Source organism: Dipodomys merriami, unplaced genomic scaffold, assembly GCF_024711535.1.
Source record: "Dipodomys merriami isolate MVZ:Mamm:240054 unplaced genomic scaffold, mDipMer1.0.p SCAF_16, whole genome shotgun sequence".
Lineage (NCBI taxonomy): Eukaryota > Metazoa > Chordata > Mammalia > Rodentia > Heteromyidae > Dipodomys > Dipodomys merriami.
The window spans coordinates 6,526,585-6,533,772 of NW_027202937.1; positions in this window are offsets into that span (position 1 = coordinate 6,526,585).

Here is a 7,188-nt window from a genome sequence, read left to right on the forward strand (position 1 = left end):
GCATGAGGTGTCAGTTCAATTGGAGAGAGAGAGAGAGATGGGGAGAGGGAGGGAGGGAGAAGGAAGGGAGAAGAGAAGGAGGCAGAGACTTGGTGAAGGCACTTCCAAACAAGACCGGACAAAGGGCTTGGTCTCTCCGTGCCCTAGACTTCCTTCCCTGATTTTGACACCCACATTTCCACATTTCCCCTTCACCTTCCTGGCAGAGTGGTAAGAAAATTCAAACTTCATTTGCAGCTGAGTGACCATCTGTCCTTCCAAGGGTTTATTCAGGAGAGGAAGAATTTTATCACCTCCTGGGGAGCTAGATTAATCCACATTAGCTCCAGGCAAAGGAATCAGGCAATTTCTGATAACACCATTAAAAAAAAAATCCCTTGTTTGCTTCCAGATCAGGTGCTGAGGCTTTGCTTTGGAAGTCAAGGAATGATTTAGTTCTGTTTCTCTGGGTTGGGGAATAGTGCCTGCTTTTATCTCTGTGATTGGTTTTTGTTTGGGGTCTTTTTTTTTTGGCAAACTCACAAACTTATCTGCTTTCTCCAATGTAATTGCCTGGCCCCTCAGCAGCCCCAAGTACAGTCGGCTTCGTTCTGTGTGCCTCTGGAATTTAATATTGTTTAAGCAAACTAATTGGACTCTATTTCATTTTGCTTTATTTTCCTTACTCCAGACCTCTCGGCTGTCTGGCTAGGGTTTGTTTGTTTTGTTCCTTCACAAAAACTTCCTATAGAGATTCCCAAGGGGGGGGGGCTCTGCTCTTTTCTTTTTTTTTTTTTTTTTTGGTCCGGTTGTGGGGCCTGAACTCTGGGCCTGAGCACTGTCCCTCAGCTCTTCAGCTCAAGGCCAGTGCTCTACCACTTGAGCCACAGCGCCACTTCCGGCTTTTTTCTTTTTGCTTATGTGGTGCTGAGGAATCGAACCCAGGGCCTCAGGCATGCAAGGCAAGCGCTCTACCACTGAGCCAACTTCCCAGCCCCGGCTCTGCTCTTTTCCTCGGTGAATATTTCCCCCTCCCTTCGGCCAGGGCCAGGCACTGTCTCAGATAAGCGGCTTCAGTGAAGAACCAGGCCTTCCCAGGAGACAAACTTCTTCACTCTGCTCTTACCTTGCTTCCAGGCGGATGCAGGGTTCTGTTTGTACACATTTTTCCTATCTGCAGGGGGAAGGGGGGGGGGAAGCCACCATCCTGGTTCTCCACTCCACTTCCAGATAACACTTCGTTGTTATTTGTTATTTGCTGTTATTTGTGATTGCTGGAAGAATGCTCACATCCTGGCCATCTACAGTTAGGAATTGACAATGTTTGGGAATTTTGTCCTGAAGATTTAGGATCTTCTCTATTTCCTCATCGGAATAGGGAAAGAAACAAAGATCTGATGAGACTCCAAGAACTTTGGGAAATTCTTCGACTCTTGGGGCTCTGACATCATTCCTTGGCAAATCTAATGGCTCGCGATTCCACTCCATTCATTTTTTAACAAAGACAGGACATAGCAAGATACCCATGGTTCACACCTGTAATCCTAGCTACCTATTCAGGAGGCTGAGATCTGAGGATAAGGTTTGAAGGCAACCCCAGGCAGACAAATCTGATGGAATTTTATCCCCAATTAACCAGAAAAGACAGGAGTGGAGCTGTGGCTCAAGTGGTAGAGTGCTTGCCTTGAGTGAAAAAGCCACACACACACCCTTTTAAAAGGGAGAGGTAGAATTTGAGTATGGGAGGAATGTCTCCAGCAAGGCCTGCGCTCATCCTCTCTGAGGATACATCTGTACCTTTGACAAAGATCCTTCTTCTCCCCACGGGGAGTGGAGGTATTTGCACGTCCCCCAGCAGAGATCACCCTCTGTATCATCACGTGGCAGTCAGCACCTGCAGCCAGACACGCATTGCTGAGAAGCTGGCAGAGCGGGGGGGGGGGGGGGGGGAAGAAGGGGGGTGCCACCTGCCACCTCCAGTGAACTATTACCCAGGCCATAAAGACTGATGAGCTTCTCCCCGCCTGCCCTCACCGCGGGAGGGGTGGTGGGTGTTCTGATAATCAAAGCAGAAGCAGCAGTTCCGATGGGAGGTGACAGCTAATTATAAATATTAGATCAAATTGACCTTCGGCCCCTGGGGACAGCCTGGAGTCACAGCCAGAGCAATAAGGCAGGCAAGATGAAGGGGAAGTGTTGGAAGTGGGGGACAGGCTGTCATTCTTCTGGGGACCCTGTCCTGGGCACTGAGCCGCAGGCCGGGAAGGGGCACTAGCTCTATTGGAATACCTCGCTTTCATCTGTCTGATTTATTTTTTGTTTTTAAAACCCTGTCCTCTGTCTAAGAAGATTTGTAATGGCTAAAAATAAAGACACCTAGCCGGGCGCTGGTGGCTCACGCCTGTAATCCTAGCTACTCAGGAGGCTGAGATCTGAGGATCGCGGTTCAAAGCCAGCCCGGGGCAGGAGAGACCGTGAGACTCCTATCTCCAATAAACCACCAGAAAACCGGAAGTGGCGCTGTAGCTGAAGTGGTAGAGCGCTCGCCTTGAGCTGACAGCTCCCAGGCCGAGAGTTCAAGCCCACGACCGACAAAAAAAAAAATAAAGACACCTGAGAGCAATTTTTTTTGGGGGGGTTAGTTATGGGGCTTGAACTCAGGGCCTGGGTGCTGTCCTTGTGCTCTTCAGCTCAAGGTGAGCACTCTTCCACTTGAGCCACAGCACCACTTGCAGTTTTCTGGTGGTTAACTGGAGAGGTATTGGATAAAGTAGACTCTAGTTATTTCAACCAGTTTTAAGTTTGTTTGAGAAGTAGCTATTGTCAGTCTTCTTGAACTTTCTACCTTCTTGCCCTGGTCATCGGATGTTCTAAAAGCTGAGTAATTCTTCAGAATGACAGTCTTACTCAATGTAAGTCTGGAAGTTTTCCTTCTTAAACTTTAAATCGAGGACACGCATCATCTTCGTTTTACTTAGCTTCTCTTCACTAGGGACCTTACTTCCTCTAGAAGTTTTCTTTTTTTTTTTTTTTAAATAAAATTACTAGTGAGAGAGTGTCATTTTCCCACCGAGATCCAGCTTCGCAATATCTTCTTCTTGTTCTAATTTTTCTCAGTTCCCCCAGTGAACTCATCTTCCTGTTCATCTGAATTATTTCAAGTTATCTGATTGTATCTCTGAGCCCAGATGCTTCCTGAGGGAGATGTGTATTTTGGGTTTTTATTTCTCTGGATGATTATCTTTTTTTCTCTCTGATGTTCTATTGCTAATGGGATATCTCTATATTTTTAGAAACTCTATACTTAAAAAGTTAAGAATACCAGACATCCTATATACTCTTTGCCAGTTTTGCAAATTCTTACTACCATTTTGCCTTTTGAATGGCTTTTTTTTTTTGTCAGTTGTGGGGCTTGAACTCAGGACCTAGGACCTGTCCCTGAGGTCTTTGCTCAAGGCTACAGCTCTCACACTTTGAACTATAACACCACCGCCAGTTTTCTGGTGGTTCATTGGAGATAAGAGTATCATGGACTTTTCTGCCTGGGCTGGCTTCAAACCAGGATCCCCAGATCTCAGCCTCCTGAGTAGCTAGGATTACAGGCATGAGCCACCTGTGTCTGGCTCATCATATTTGTTTGTTTTTAATGTGTAAAATACATTTTAACTAAGAATGTGGGACTAAGCCGCACATATTATGCTGCTTCACTTCTCTATATTTCAGGATAAATATCTAATTAATAAGGATATTTTTCTATCTAATGGTGTCATGTTCATACCTCAGAAAATTAACAGTTAATTCTAATATCCAAAACACAACTGCTGTTAGAATGTCATGATAATTCCTAAACTGAATTTTCCTTTTTTTATTTTTTTGAGACAATAAATCAAGCTGACTTCAACTCATGATCCTCCTACCTCCGCCTTCTGAATGCTGGGATTATAGGTATGTGTCACCACATCGAGAAAATGTGATTTGATGTGTGTGTGTGTGTGCGCGTGCACGCACGTGCGTGTACCTACCAAGTACAAGGTTCTGAGTTCAAATTCTAGTACTACCCCTCTCCAAAAAAAAAAAAACCCAAACCCCCAAAAAGAAGAGAAAATTGACCTCCATTTGTTTGAGTGTTTGGCCAGGTATGAGGTCTCACACATGTAATCCCAGCTATTTAGAAGGCAGGAATCAGGAGAACCAAGATTCAAGATTAGCCTGGGCAAAAAATTCCCAGTTGGGGGGCTGGGGAGGTGGCTCAGTGGTAGAGCGCTTACTTTGCATGCCTGAGGCCCTGGGTTCAATTCCCCAGTACCACATAAGCAAAAAAGAAAAAAGCCGGAAGTGGCGCTGTGGCTCAAGTGGTAGAGTGCTAGCCTTGAGCTAAAAGAGCTGAGGGACAGCGCCCAGGCCGAGTTCAGGCCCCACAACCGGACCCCCCCCCAAAAAAAAATTCCCAGCTGGTTAACAGACTTATTTCAGCCAACAAATTGCATGTGTGCGTTCATGACTCTGTGGTAAATACATATACATGGGTAGATCAAGGTCCGAGGCTGGCAGGGGCAAAAAGGAAGGACCCAATCCAAAAAAATAATGATAGCAAAATGGGTCTGGGCCATGGCTTCAGCGGTAAATCCCCAGCCTAGCAAGCTCACAGGCCCTTAATTCAAACCTCAACATGCCACCACCAACAAAAACATTAGTGTTATTATGCAATTTCTGCCTGTTTCCTTATGCAGTATTCATTTGTATATTTCTTTGAGTTTTTGTTTAAAAAAATCATTTTCTGGGCTGGCAAGATGCCTCAGTGATAGAGTGCTTGCCTCGCATGCATGAGGCCTTGGGTTCAATTCCTCAGCCCCACATAAACAGATAAAGCTGGAAGTGACACTATGGCTCAAGTGGTAGAGCACTAGCCTTGAGCTGAAGAGTGAGGGACAGCACTCAGGCCCAGAGTTCAAGCCCCACAACCCACCAAAAAAAAATCATTTTCTTCACTATATTAATAACATACATATATATTTATTAGTGGATGGTTACATATAATTATATATTGAAGTGGCAATAATTATATATTCAAATGTCTATGTAAGCATACAATTTGATATGCATGCTTTGACATGTGCATTCACTCATGATCACCACACATCAAAGAGCAAGCCTTCTTCATCCCACTCCAGAACTTTCTAGTGTCCTTCATGATTCTCTCTTCATGCTTCCTCCCTCCTCCCATACCTCTGTACCCAGATCTGCTTCCTGTCATTTTCGATTAATTCGCATTTTCTGAGCTGGGCTGGATGACTCACTCCTGTAGTCCTAGCTACCTAGGAGGCTGAGGAGGATTGCTTAACCCCCCCCCCCCCCATTTCTGAGTTACATCTAATGGTTCTAAACATCATTGCTTCAAGTAATGAGTTTCCAGCACAGGCTAAATCTGGTTCACATCTCTCTACCTTGCTTAGAAGCGCAGGCTCCCCTTGTACAAGAGTTTTAAAAAGGATTCATTTTTAGGACCTGAACTCAGGGCCTTGAGCTCCTGTTTGGCTTTTTGTTGTTGTTTTGTTGTTGTTTAAGACTGGTCCAAAATCTCGACCTCACCCCTGACATGTGAAAATAGGAGATAAAAACAAACAGGGCTGGGAAGGTGGCTCAGTGGTAGAGTGCTTGCCTCACATGCATGAGGCCCTGGGTTCGATTCCTCAGCACCACATAAGCAGAAAAAGCAGGAAGTGGTGCTGTGGCTCAAGTGGTAGAGCGCTAGGCTAGCCTTGAGCTGAAGAGCCAAAGGACAGCGCCCAGGCCCAGAGTTCAGGCCCCAGGACGAGCAAAACAAAAACAAACAAACAGGAGACTGAAGGTATGCCTGAAGTGTGTTAGGCTTGTAGTTCAATCCCCAGTATCACCAAAAAAAAAACCTGAAATGAACAAAAAAAGAGCTGGAGACAGACCTCAGCCAGCCACAGAGGGCAGGCAGTTTGGTAGGAAGGGGGCAAGTCATTCTGACTTTAATAACACTGCCATTATTCAGCACCTGCTACGTATATTTCACCTATGGTTTTCTCGAATCTCCAGCAGTGACATAAATAACTGTCAAACTATGATGTGACAGCCATTCAAAATGGGATCAGGAATCCCATTTTTCCACTGGGGAAAAAGTGGCAACTGGGAAAGACGGAGAGGTTTTCTCAGGCCCTCTGCTCCAGGCTGCGGAGCGCGGGGCCTGGGCTGGAAGCGCTGCGACACTGATGATTCTGAAGACCTTCGGAGGTTGTCCTGGCGAAGAAGGGAATTGAGATGGAGTTTGAAAAATGAACCTAACCCTTTTTGTTTAGCTCTGGGTTTTGCTGAAGGACTAGTCAGAGCCTCTAAAGCATGCTATTGGGCTCTGTGGGTCTCCAAGCACGGAATGATTATGCAATGCTTTCCAAATACCTTGGGTCACTAACACAGGCCTGATAGAGCCTGGGTGATTGCCACTCAGTTGGCCTCTGGCTAGATGGCGATTCATAAATGTAACTTGAGAGGAAGAGGTGGTGGCTTGGTGGCTGGGACATGTCTACTCCTAGACGTGGGCATGGAGGAGGATATGGCTGGAAGACCTGGGAACAACCCAGGCTGACTTTGAACCATGATCCTCAGAGCTCAGCCTCCTTTTTTTTGTGTGTGTGTGTGTGTGTGTGTTGTGGGGCTTGAACTCTGGGCCTGGGCGCTGCATCTCAAGGTGAGTGCTCTACCACTTGAGCCACAGCGCCACTTCTGGTTTTCTTGTGGTTTATTGGAGATAACAGTCTCACGGACCTTCCTGCTTGGGCTGGCTTTGAACTGCAACCCTCAGATCTCAGCCTTTTGAATAGCTAGGATTAGAGGCGTGAGCCACCAGTACCCGGCTCTAGATCAGTTAGGAGCGGGGAGGCCCTTCATGACCCCACCTGCCTGCCGGGCACACCCCCAAAGCCAGCCCAGCTCCAGATCAAGAAGAAACAGGACTTGGGTCTCCCAGTTTTTGAGCAGCTGGCTTGGTGCCCTTCACACAGAGCTATGTGACATTTAGGGCATGTCTCCCCCCTCTCTCCCCACCCCTGCGAGAGGTAGGGCGCGCTCTTGACTGGCAGAGTCCCCTTTGAAAGACTCTAATGACCACTTCATTAGCCAGAGAAAGAGGAGTCAGCAAGAAAAATGTTTCCCTTGCAGTTCTTGGAGCTCTAAATGTCACTGATC